A 13,169-nucleotide genomic window follows, 5' to 3' on the forward strand; every position below is an offset into this window, starting at 1 on the left:
CAAGATCTGCACCGTAGCCCTTGCAGGCATTTGGTTTAGGCCACGTGACTCTCCAAAGCTAGAGTCCAGTTTGCCCGATTTTGTGACTCAGCTGTAGCCCCTCTAAAGTCTACACGGGCTACTAGGTACCCTGTAAATCCCTGAAGGCTTTTGAAATGGTATTTCCTTCAAGCTCGAATTGTCCCTTAAAAGAGGCAACTCTCCCACGACGGACTCAGCCCTCAAATTCGTTTCTCTGTCCTTGCTCTGGCCAAAGGGCTGTCTCTCCATGTTGGGGGACTACTGCCATGGTTGATGTATCCAGGTCTCCACTGAGCCAGCTGCTTTTGACCAGCTGACCCAACCAAGGTGGACTGAATACGTGTCCAGCACCCACACTGGACTCTGCCCGGTCAGGCCTGGGGTTAGCACACTGTACACGGTTTCTGCCCTTGAGGTCACAGTCTGGTGGGGTGGGAGGGTGACAGAGGTGGTGTGTGGGAGAAATGAGTCGAATGCACAGAGGGCCTTAATTCCAGGGCTGGAGGTGGTCTTTCCCAACGTCTCACAGTGGTCACACTCCCCCGGACTCTGCTGGCTCTGGAGACAGATTTTTCTGGAGAACTCAATGTCCCCCGGGACCTATCCCCATAGGATTCTATGTTCAAAGGAGAGAAAAGAAGCTCCCCCATTGTCCTGGGGCTGGAGACTTGACGACATACTGGGGAGGCTTCTGTCACAGCTTGTTCCTGGGGCTGGACTGTCACTGCAGCACCTCTCTGTGCTGTGAGGGAAGGATCACCATGGAGCCCAGAGGCCTAGGACCCAGCCCTTGCCCTGCACCCGCCGACTTCACAAGCTCTGAGATTCCGACCTCTTTAGGTCGGACTTGGGGGGCCTGGAAGAGCTCACTTCTGAGGTGCCCTCTGGATCTCCTGCTGTGTCTCCCCAAATTCTGTTCACCCCCTGAGCTCACAACTCCACATGTGGCAGAAGCCCTCCTGGCCTGCTCCTGAGTCTCTGGGGCCCTCTTCTCTGTGGGAGGATCCTTCTCTGGCTTTAGTGGAAGAGGAAGGAACACCATGGGCTCCTACGAATCTCCTGGTAAATGGTCCCCGCTGTGGCTGGTCCTCGTCCTGGCATGGCTTCCTGCCCTCCCCCTACCCCCCCTCCACATTTGTGCTGCAGGTTTGCCTTCCCCAACTTGTGTCCCAAGAGCCATGGGAGCTGCAGGGAACAGAACCTCTTTTCATATTAGGTAAAGCAAATCCCATCACACCTTTCAAATCTAATTAGTAGCATTTGAGAATGTTCTTTTTGGGATTGGGTCTCTGCTCTGCTCCATTAGAATAACTGCCATTTGCCTTGAAAAGCACCAAGTTCCCCAACACAAAACACCTCGAGGGCCTTTCGGAGGCTCTTTGATGAGAGGGATGATGTTGATGCAGATGAGCAAAGTGTAACTCAGACATGGTGGCACACCCAGAGGTCACAAATGAGTGACTCTGCAGCTGTTTTATTGAACAATGTTGTGAGCTACCTCAGGTAGAGAGGCAGGGTTGAGAATGATGGTACAAAGGATCACAGTGGGGGCAGGTGTGTGTGTGTGTGTGTGTGTGTGAGAGAGAGAGAGAGAGAGAGAGAGAGAGAGAGAGAGAGAGGGAGAATGTGGGCTGGTTAGGGGTTCAATTGCCTGGAAGAAGTTGAGTTTTTACATTAGTTCTGGCGTATTTATATAGGATGACCCAAGGTAAACATTGGTGTCTTAGCTAACTTTTTCATTGTGACCAAAAGACCTGACAAGAACAATGCAGAGGAGGAAAAGTTTATTTTGGCTTCCGGTTTCAGAGGTTCAGTCCACAGTGGACTGACTCCACAGCTCTGGGCCCAAGGTGAGGCAGAACATCATGGCATTAGGGCGTGGCAAAGGGAAACAGCTCTGGACACAGCAACCAGGAAGCAGAGAGGGCTCCGTTCACCAGGGACAAAGTCTAAAACCCAAAGGCTTGCCCCCAGGGACCCACTTCTAGCCACGCCCTCCCTGGTGACAGTAAGTTCCTATCAGGTGATTAGTCCTCTGGTCAGGTTAGGCGCTCATAACCCCGTCATTTCACCTCTGAACGCTCCTGTCTCACACATGAGCTAAAGATGACAATCAGTGGCCCAGCATCCCCTCTTTGGAGCTGGTCCCTTAGCATCCCCAGGTGGAGGCTGCTTTTTTTCAGCCCTCCCACGAGCGGCCTCCCAGAGACTTAATTGGCAATGCTTCACTGAGCACTGATATGACAGTCCTTGCTCTTTAAATGGTCAGGGAAGGCAAGGTGCTTTGAACTGCAGCTTCTGGAAGGGCAGGGACCCCACTTAGAGTCACCACGGCCTCCAGGGAGCATGGAGTAGCAATAGGGAGACAATCAGGTAGCGGGGGCACGAGACCACCTTGAGCTCAACAGGTCCCTTAATGGCAGCTAGAGACACCTGGGGAGGTAAATCTGGCTGCATCCTTGGGGCGGCGGATGCTGTGTGGGTGCCCCTGGGGTCCAGCCCTGGTGAGGTTGTTTCTCCATGACTCTGCCCTTGAGGCATGTGGTGGTGGCATCTGGTGATCCAAGCATTGATGATTCCGGCCTCTCCCTGGTGCAGGCAGCTGTCCCAGGCTGGGGTAGCAGGAAGCCAGGTGGGGGCATAGAGCTGCAGGGCTAGGCTTGTCGCTCAGTGGAATAGCACTTAATATCTGAGTCTATAGAATAGGGTATTTTTTTTTTCTACCCAGAGATTTAACCCAGGGGCACTTAATTACAGAGCTACATCCCCAGCCTTTTTTGTATTTTATTTAGAGACAGGGTCTCCCTGGGTTATTTAGGGCCTCACTAAGTTGCTGAGGCTGGCTTTGAACTTTTGATCCTCCTGCCTCAGACTCCCAAGCCACTGGGATGACAGGCTGCGCCACTGTGCCCCACGAGAATGGAGGTTTATTGTGGATCCCGGTTCTAAAGGCTGGGGCTCCCAGAGCACGGCGCCAGCATCTGCTCAGCTCCTAGTGATCGCCTCGTGCTGCTTCCACTCATGGTGGGAAGTGGAAGGGCAGACAGGCGCAGGTGGGGGAGAGAAGGGGCCGAGCTGCTTTCTTGAACAGCCAGCCCTTTCCATCCTCTCACCAGGGCTCCACCCAGGAGGCCCGCCTCCCAACACTGCCACCTGGAGAAATCGAGGATACAGTACCTGGACTTCAGGGGGGACACAGTGAGACCAGAGCACCATGGAACCGTGGGGTCAGTCCTTGGCTTTGACATTCTCCCTGGGAGCTCAGAGCAGTCATTAATCCCTACTGTGTATTCCATCTGAAACATGTTTGATTCTTAGCATGACCCTTAATCATGTGTTTTTATCATACAGAGAGGACAGGAGGTGGGCTGTGCTCATCCGACTCTCCCCTTCTCTCGCCTTAATTTTTAAACACACAAGTCTTGCCCAGCACAATGGTGCATGCCTGTAATCCCCGCAACTAGGAAAGCTGAGAAAGGAGGATCACAGGTCCAAGTCTAGCCTTAGCAACTTAGTGAGAGACCGTGTCTCAAAATAAAAATCCAAAGGGCTGGAATTGTCACCCATGGCAGAGAGCTTGCCTAGTGTATGAGTTCCATCCTCAGTACCATTAAAAATCAATCAATAAATAGCTATTTACGTCTCTTCACTTTCCTGTGTTTGTGTTAAAAGAGAAGGAGGTCCCAAAGTTAGTAAGGATGAAGAAAGGGAATAAACTGTTGTCCTTGGTTATATCAGGACAAGTATTTTCGGGGACAGTGCATGTGGCATTGCACACTGGTGAATGCAGCATCCGAGGAGAACCAAGACTCAAAATTGAGACTTCACTGCCAAGAAGACATAGAAAAAAGTACTTCTCCTGCTTTTGAACTGGCCAACGCATGGCCTCCCAGTAAGGCTGCCGGGCCTCCTCAATGGCCAACTGCTCCAGCTGCTGTGATGGTTTTGCACAAGAGTTGGGCCTGCAGGACTCGGAGCCTAGTCAGAGAATCAGGGGCTTTCACGGTTTGGTTCAGGCCTCCAGGACACATGATCCTGGAGCTGCAACATGTCCAACCCCTGACACCCCCCAATCCATCCTTGGTAACCCAATTGCTCTCTAATTACCTCCATGAGCATTTTGATCAGCTCCAGACCAGAAGCTCTGAACCTGTAGATGTTGCCCTTTGGCCATCCCTGCACCTGTGGCCCTGTCACGGCAGGATCTGGGCCTCCACATTTATGATCATTAGGCCGACTTCGATTAGCCTCGTGAGGGGAAGGAGCTCTCTGCCCCTCCTCCCCCTTGGCCTCCTCCCCACTCTTTTCTCCCTATTTCCCTCTTTTTGCATTTATTCTTCTCCAGGTTAGCTTCTGCCATGAATATCTAGCCTCACCTACCCCTGAGATTAGGCAGGAGTTTCAAAAGAATCCTGATGACGAAGACGCAAGACTATTTGGGCTGGCTGGGCTCACGTGGACAGAGTACCTCCAATCAGTGAGCTTTTGAGGCTTCCACTCATAGAGTCCATAGTGTCCAACTCTACTTACAATACGGTAAGTGCTCAATAAATACAGGTGGTCCCAACTTACAATGGTTTAACTTATGACTTTTCAACTTTACAATGGTGTAAAAGTGATATGCTTTCAGTAGAAATTGTATTTCTGATTTTGAATTTGGGTCTTTTCCTGAGCTACAATATGTAGTGAGATCCTCTTTTGGGATGTTCTGCAGCAACGCCACAGCTCCCAGTCAGCCATGTGATCACAGCAGGAAGCAGCTGACACTGAACATCGTGCCGTGGGGCTGAGCTCTGACACTTGGTAGGTTAGATATATTACATGCATGTGTGAGTGTGTGTGTGTGTGTGTGGTGTGTGTGTGTGTGTGTGTGTATAGTATTGGGAATTGAACCCAGGGCCTCACATGTGTTAGGCAAGCATTCTACCACTAAGTTACATCCAAGTCCTTTATCATGATTACTTTTTCATTTTGACATGGAGTCTCGCCAAGTTGCCCAGGCTGGCCTCCAACTTGCTATCCTCCTGCTTCAGCCTCCATAGTTGCTGAGATTACAGGTTCACACAATCATGCCTGACTTAAATGCATTTTTGACTCATGATATATTCAACTTGCAAAGGGCTTCCCATCACAAGTTGAGGGAGGTCTGCATTTGGCTGCCCTGGGAGACTTGACAATGTTCTCACTCTTTGTCTCCTTTATTCCCACATCAACATCATCATCATCACCACCACCACCACCACAGCCACTATCCCTGTGGAGTTCCACAGCCCAGAACTTGTAGTAACAATGACTGATGGGGAAAAAAAATCCACATACAGGCAAGTAATGTGACTATGTGAGCTGACAGTGCTGTGTCTGAGGCAGGGCATCCTGCCCTGACACGCCTGTGTGGACCTGCCACCATCTGCTTGCCTCTTCTCCCCCTGTAATGCTGTCATCGGGGCTAGCTGATTAGATCCTTCCGCTTAGTTGCGTCCTGACGCTGTCTTGTTGCAAAAAATACGTTCTGAGGACAGATTGCACTGATGAGCGCATTTCAGAATCTGGTCTGTTTACTTTCTTCTGCTTCCTGTTTTGTGCTGTGGGTGGTCTTACACCACTGGCAAAGCAGACAGCTCCTTCCTTCAGCTGATCCCTCCTGGAGAGCGCAGGAGGAAAACAAGGAAAACAAGGCGTCTCTCCCCAGTCACAAATGCTGCAGGGCCCTCGCTTTTCAGCTCTGATGGGATGTCCAGCGAATGGGGATCCAGGCTGGGTTTATGTGGGACTAAGTAAGTGAGGGGCCTGTCACCTTGCTTCCCTACCTTGAGCACAGCCTAAGCAGACCCTGGGGACTCTGAAAGGTCCAAGTTGCTGATGAAGCCAACATTGCGCGTAAATTAAGGTAGGACAGCGGAACTCGCCACGAGGCTCCCATAATCTGCAGCTTCCTTGGGTTCTACTGGCCTTTCCTGTAGTGGACAGTTCTGCTAAACGACTCAGCCTACAGGGAGAGTCCATCAGAATGAGGAATGGCTCAAGAACCTGGGCTTTAGGGGAAGTAAGCAGATCCCATTCTCTAAATCCATGCAAGGAAAAAAAAATGCCCAGGTATTTCCTACAATGAAGATGTAATTAAAATAGAATGAAATGTACTGCACGGTTCCATTTATGTAATGTTCTAGAACAGAATAAGATCATTTGTTGAGTGTGCGTGCGCGCGTGTGCGCGCGCGCGCGCACGCGCACACACACACGCACACACACACACACACACACACACACACGACCAGAAAGGCGGTTGCTTTGGTGGGAGTGAGGGAGAAGATGGGGAAGGGGCAAAAGAGAATCTTCTGGGTTGGTGGCCAAGTTCTGTTTCTTGATATGAATATGAGTTATGACAGGTGTTTGTCAACATTTAGCAAAGGTACACTTGAGATATGTGCATTTCCTTATTTGTAAACTTTACTTCAAAACAAAAGAAATCTGTAATGAATTTTAAAATTTAGTTAATGACATCCAAGCTGAAGTTCTTAGGGAAAAGTGGGCTGATATCCACAATTCGCTTGGAAATGCATCAAAAATAGGCTGATTGATGGATGGACAGAGGAAAAGAAAGGTGATAATGCAAGTCTAGTCAAAGAAAGAAAAAAAAGGGTTTTTTTTTGGTACCAGGGGTCCCAAGTTTGCTTAACCACTGAACCACATCCCCAGCCTCCCCACTCCTCCACCCCGTTTTGTTTTTTTTTGTTGTTATTGTTGTTGTTGTTTTCAGACAGGGCCTCACTAAGTTGCTAAGGCTGGCTTTGAACTTGGGATCCTCCTGCCTCAGCCTCTCAAACTGCTGGGGTTACAAATGTGCGCCAACACCCTTGGCTAAGTCTAGTAAAATATTAATGGGAAAATTGGATGGTATATGTGTTTTCACTGTAAAATTCTGTCAATTTTGCATTGTTCTTGACTTTTCTCATAATAAAATATTGGAACAAAATAGGATGGGGGTAACTTGAGGTAAGAGAAGATTTCTTTTTAATTTTTTTAAAAAAAATTTTTTTGGTAACACTACTGAAACTTTCAAAGTTCACGATCATCCAGCTTCACTGGATTAAAAAAGGTCAGATGTGACAATTTTATTTTAAATCATCAAGTACCAACACTAGACTCCTAAGACAAAACTGCTTCTTCATCTCATTATGGGATAAATGTATCTGTAGCCAGAAGAAATCCCAGGGCCCCATATGGCTCATTCAGCGCAACCTCAAAGCTGAAGAAATCAAGGAGATGACATGAAGCCAGAATTACAATTTGCAGGAGAAGACAGGGTTTGGAACAGGATGTTCCAGGTGGCATTGTGTGAGATCACTGAATCAAGAGACTTTTAAAAAAATCTCTTAAGAATCTAGAAATTTGTTTCCATCCTGCCTCAGTAAAATTGACTTTCTTGGGAAACTGGAGTCCTTTCTAGCCCTGAGAAAATACCAATGCCTGACCCGTTCAGAGTCACTCGAGGTAACTACTCTGCCCCAGCCCCCACACCCTGGCCCATCTCTGCCCCTTCACAAATGTGATTCTAGTAGTTGTGTAGCCATGGTGGACTAGGATAAACTTTAAAATTGTACGGGCAGCCTGGTGTGGTGGCACATGCCTATAATCCCAGTGGCTCAGGAGGCTGAGGCAGGAGGTCTCGGGTTCAAAACTAGCTTCAGCCACTTAGAGAGGGTCTAAGCTACTCAGTGAGACCCTTGCTCTAAATAAAACACAAAATGGGATGTGAATTTGGCTCATTAGTTAAGTGCCACTGGATTCAATCCCCAATACCAAAATAAATTTTTTTTTTGTACATGTGAACTGTGTCTTAGGTTCAAAAGATTCTGAATATGTAATAGTTGAATTGTTGTGGATCTTCAGCTTCATCTTGGTGTAGAATTGCTTTTAAGGAGACACAGATAGATATTGGCCAAATGGCAATATAAAAAGACTTCCAAACTTTACCTGAACCTTCTGAAGAACATTAAAGAGAACATGATCCCAGACCCACAGCGGCCACGGAGAGCTCTTCCTGTTCTGTTCAATTCTCTTCTCTCTTGTAGCTCTCCAGAACCTTCCACTGAATCCCTCCCCATTCTCTCCCTGTAGCTCTCACTCTCCTGGCTTTCTTTCTCTCTTCTAGTTGTTGTAACTCATGGGAGCTTAGTCTTTCTGGATAAATACTTTTGTTCTCCCCCTGCATTTAGTATCTCTGATTATACCTATCCATTCTCCTAATGGCATTAAAAAAATCTGAGATACTGGTGGAAATTTCTCCTCTTTTAAAATGTGTGTGTATGTGTACTGGGTGTGTGTGTTGGGGGGATGTTGGAGGAGAGTAAGGGGGATAGATAAAGGAAAATATGGGTGAACCGATGGTTGAAGGGAAAGAGGTAGAAAATCAATAGGTTAACAAATTCATTATCTTTGATGTGTAAGTTGTGTTTCCCAACCCTTTGCCTCTGATAGACATACATTGTCCCTTCTTCCTATGTCTCTTTTTATTTGAAGGTGAAAGTCTCTCCTAGAATATATTCATTGTTCAGGGTTATTTTTTTTATTTTTATTTTTTTTGGTGGTGTTAAGGTTTGGATGTGAAGTGTTCCCCAAAAGCTCACATGTGAGACAATACAACAAGTTTCAGAGAAGAAATGATTGGGTCGTGAGAGTCTTAACCAATCAGCAAATTAATCCCCTGATAGGGATTAACTGAGTGGTAACTGAAGTGGTAGGTGAGGCTGAGGAGGTGGGCATCTATGTGTGGCTTTGGGGGATATATTTTGTATCTGGCAAGTGGAGACCTTTCTCTCTCTCTGCTTCCTGATCACCATGTGAGCTGCTTCCCACGGCCACACTCTTCCGCCATGATGTCCTGCCTCACCTTGAGCCCTGAGGAATGGAGCCGGCCTTCTATGGACTGAGACCTCTGAAACTGTGAGCCTCACATAAACTTTTCCTCTTCTACAGTTGTTCTGGTGGGACTTTTAGTCACAGCCGTGAAAAAGCTGGGATCATACCATCATGACTCCTGAGGCCCAAATGACCACTAGAGTTAGGATCCTCTCCTCTTTCAAAGAAACCCAGTCAAGCGCATGGAGGTGGCTTTAAGAGAAAGTCTCTTTGCCAGTTATGAGCTGCCCAGGGTGAGAGCAGAAGTTGTTGCAAAAAAGGAAGCATTGATCTGGCTGTCAAATTGAGAGCAGGATGAAAAGCCACTAACTTGAGAGTTCAGCAGTCTTTCCATCAGGGCTGGAATTCCCTTCATCGACCCTGACTCCCAGACCCAGCGCTTGGCATCAGACGGCTGGCAGAGTAGGGAGGCAAGGCGCTGCGTCTTGCTCGTTCTGAACCAAGCTGAGGGGCTCGTTCTGAGCAACAGCTTCCAGTCTTTTGGAGTAAAAATGAAAGCCCTTGGCAGCCTGGAAAAGACAAGGAATTGAGTGGGAATCCCTGGAGCCCTGGGCTCGCTAGACTGGGCTTCTTGCTCATTTCCTCCTCAAGCCTGGTAGGATGGCAAAGCCCAGCTAGACCACAGATGTTCATGAAACTGTGCCAGCTTGTCTTAGAGGAGCTGCTTCAGGAAATGCAAAGGCATCGGGAACAACAAGCCGCTAACTCGGAGTAATCCTGTGGCACAGGACACGGGGTCTGTGCTGTGGATCAGGTACACGAGAAAAGACAGGACAAGTGGGGCAGACCTGGAGCCCAGAGAGAAAGGGCTTCTCTTCCTCTGGAGATACGAGAATTTGAAGGTACACCAGGGTTGGGGAAGTAGAACAGAAATTAGGAAGGGGAGCTGAGTGTGGCATAAAAATCTGGTAATGGCAGGAAAAAAAAATGGCAGTAATACATGGAAATCCATGCCATGCTCACGTGGGCACAAGTCTGGGCTGGAGCCACTGCTGGGCTGGTTTTTAGCACACGCTCTGATGGGCCACCCCTTCCCTTGCAAAATACAGTCCAGAGTATAGCTTCAACACCAAGCATAAGAGCAACCCTGGAGAGGGATCAGGGAGGACACTGGGTTCCAGGGCCAGGAAATCCTGACCCAGAAGCAGAAGGACCGGAAAGTGAGGCCAAGATGGAGAGACTCATGGTGGGATTGACTTGGTCTAGTCACCAGGAGTCCACCCCTCCCAGCCCCACCTCTAAGATGGAGGACAAGGCCACTGCAGGGCCCCCTCCTACTCTGGCCTTTCTTCTGCTTGGGTGTGTGAATCCAGGAGGCTTGAGTGACAATAGCTGGGCATAGCTGGTTCTCAGGAATTGGGGTGTCCCTGCTTATGACTTCTGCATAGTAGAGCTCCTAAGCACCTCCTGAGTTCTCTCACTTTAGCTAGAGATCTTACTTGGAGCCAGTGGGAGAGGGTGGTATGAACACGTTTTATTTGTACCTTGTGCCAGATCCCTTTGATTTTAGTAACTTGTTTTCCAAAATGTCCTCCAGAGAATCCTGGTTTCCTTTGAGGGTTCTGCACCTGCCTTTTCCTCCCCCAAGTCTGGCCTCCTGCAGAAGCTTCCTTCCATCCCTCCTCCTGGGGCTCTCAGCTACCCCAGGAGGAGGAGAGTCTGTGCCCCAGGGGTGACCAGCTGGAGGGGATCCCGCCTGCCGCCCGGCTCTGAGGAGGGGGCCTCCCCCCACACCTCCAGGAGGGGTTGCCCTGGGAGACGCAGGAGGGAGATGCGCAGCCTCCACACAATGGGACTCGGAAGCTCAGCGACACTTGGCTCTTCAATATTTATAAATGACAGCTCTGATGGAGGTGGGGGGGGGCAGAACATTAGCAGCAATTTTCTTCTGTGTCTCTGGCTTTTTTCCCCCCTCCTGTAAGGGAGGGGGCCCAAGAAAGAAAAGGGACCAGGAAAGATGGTTTATGTCATTTAGCTGCGGGCAAATGAGGAGAGTGCCACAGGGCCACCGATGGAGAGCACTCAGTGGGAGGACCACACACTGACACTGTGACATCCCTACCTCCTGCTGCTGCCACCACCGGGCTACTGCAGGGGATGGGTGACAGAGCCTCCTGAGGGGAATGGGAGGGGACAGACTCCACAGGACACAAGTGGGCGACGCACAGAGAACAGAAGTTCTAACATGAGACCTGCCCCACTATTGGCGGTGGACAGATTCTTCCAGATGTCAGTGCCGGTGTGTCTGTGGCTGGGCAGGGAACGTGAGCCCTGAGTCCTGGGGTGACTGCTGCCTATCTCTGATGTGATGCGATTCCCTCCTGCCCTCCATGAGGCAGCTTCTCTGAGAAGCCTTTGCAGGCTGCCCCCATCCACGGAGCCGCTCCAGCAGTGACCCTCTTCGGGTTCACGAAGCAACTCATCACAGACTGCTGTCAGCATCTTTCCTGCCACCATCAAAGTGCAGCCAGGTCATCTGTGTACCTTTCACCTTGTTCGTGGTCTAGTTAGTTACACTGTGCTCCCTGAAGGCCATGCCCAGGCCTCCTGTGGTCCAGCATCCCCTGGACACCTCAAAGACTGGAGATCTTACAGTTAGTGCAGGGCACAACGCATGCTCTCTGTTCCCTGGTGGCCTCAGGAAACCCTCATCTGGGTGGTGGACGGGGCACAGGCGATCTTTGCTCTTACCAGATAGATTGGAAATTGAGTGGGGAGACAAGGTCTTTGACAGCTGGTTCTAAGATCAAGCCTCTGCTAGCAGAGTGCCCTGGACTGGCCACAAGGGCAGGACTGGTCTGAATGCACCACAGCTTGTGCCTCTTGTGTCCTGTCCTGCAATTTCACACTTTCCAGGGCCCAGGGCTGGACAGGCTCTCTTCCCCAGGCCTCACTGCCAGAGGCCCCTCGCTTTCTTCTGCACCACGATTGGAAAGTTGGCTTCATTGAGCGCCTCCCTTCTACCCGCCGCCTGCAAGGGCAGGCAGCTATCTCGTTTTCAGAAGACCAAGTTAGCCTCTCCGTAAAACAGTGCGGAAAGAGATTCCAGTGGATACTAAAATTATATTTAAGGGGATAGAAAAAGCAGCTGAGACGATTCCAAGTTTTCCTAGAGCACTCTAGGAACTAGCAAGCAAGCTCCCAGGGACAGAGGTGGGAAAGCCACTGGCAGAGGAGAGGGGACCCAGGCCTGAAGGATGGTTTCCACATTTCACTAGCCAAGTCCGGGTCCGTCCCTGAGAACCAGCTGCAGTCTGGAACTGGACCTGGGGCGAGCTGAGAAGATGGATGGCTTCAATACAGAGCTGCCTCCTCCTCCCCTCCTCCCTACTCCTCCCTCTCTCTCTCTCTCTCTCTCTCTCTCTCTCTCTCTCTCCCCCTATGACATGTCACACTTTCCTTGAAGAAAATAAACTCCTCCTTCCCCTCCCCCCAAAACAAACAAATGAACCCAGGCCCTGCTTCAGGGCTTTGTCATCAGCAGGCAGACTCCTCCAGCTCTCCTTCCTCGAGCCCAAGCCTGTGTTTCCTGCAACCCTCAAACTGGGTAATTGCATCAGGAAATTCTCCAGAGCTCTCTCCGGAGACAGAAGAGACAGACAAAGGCCACGGCTGCTTTTGCAAAGGGAGTTGATGAGTGGGGACATGGGTAGAATAGACACCCTTTTTGTGCCTCTTGAACTGGGTACCCTGCACACAGATCACCTGTTAACAACAGCAACAATCAATGATCAATTGCGTCACCCCAATGGCGTGGCACAGGTCCAGGAGGGAGGGAGGTGCAGTCCCATCTCGGCGGGACGACTGGGCAGGCCGGTGTGGGGGCCTTCAGGCCATCCCGGCTCCCTCATAGCCCAGGGTCAACTCCACCACAGAGGGCCATCAGATGCACCCGGCAGGTTCATTTCCGCCTTCGTTGCATGTTGTGAGGTTTCTGTTTCCTTTGTTGAGAGGCTACGAGTGCAAGCAGGCGGCAGCATCCCCCCTGTGAAAGCACAAAAACCAGCCGCAATGATATAATAGCTCCAAATTATCTGAGGAAGACAAGAAAGTGGCAAAGAGTCTCATCATTTTGCTTCGCCCTGTGCTTTCCCTCCCCGTTCTTTGTTCAGTGTCTCATTCGGTGCAGTGCGTGCGTTTCTGGTGTCACCCTGGAGTGAGGGTTGGGGTGTGTGCAGGCTCCCTGGGTGGCCGGCAACCAAAGGTTTCCTAGTAAAGACTGCATGGCTC

General features: G+C 49.9%; 1 long non-coding RNA gene across 19 annotated transcripts in view; it reads left to right on the plus strand.

Moving 5' to 3' along the window:
- Positions 1 to 13,169, plus strand: part of LOC110598729 (uncharacterized) — a 116,339-nt gene that overhangs the window by 67,888 nt on the left and 35,282 nt on the right. For 17 of the 19 annotated variants that reach the window (XR_013435384.1, XR_013435381.1, XR_013435391.1 and 14 more), the window contains 2 exons: positions 4,367 to 4,557; positions 4,736 to 4,824. The exons of the other annotated variants lie outside the window; for them this stretch is intronic. This is a non-coding gene — a long non-coding RNA (uncharacterized LOC110598729). The remainder of the gene's footprint in view (positions 1 to 4,366; positions 4,558 to 4,735; positions 4,825 to 13,169) is intronic. 19 annotated transcript variants of the gene reach the window in all.

This window comes from Ictidomys tridecemlineatus, chromosome 2 (assembly GCF_052094955.1).
Source record: "Ictidomys tridecemlineatus isolate mIctTri1 chromosome 2, mIctTri1.hap1, whole genome shotgun sequence".
NCBI lineage: Eukaryota > Metazoa > Chordata > Mammalia > Rodentia > Sciuridae > Ictidomys > Ictidomys tridecemlineatus.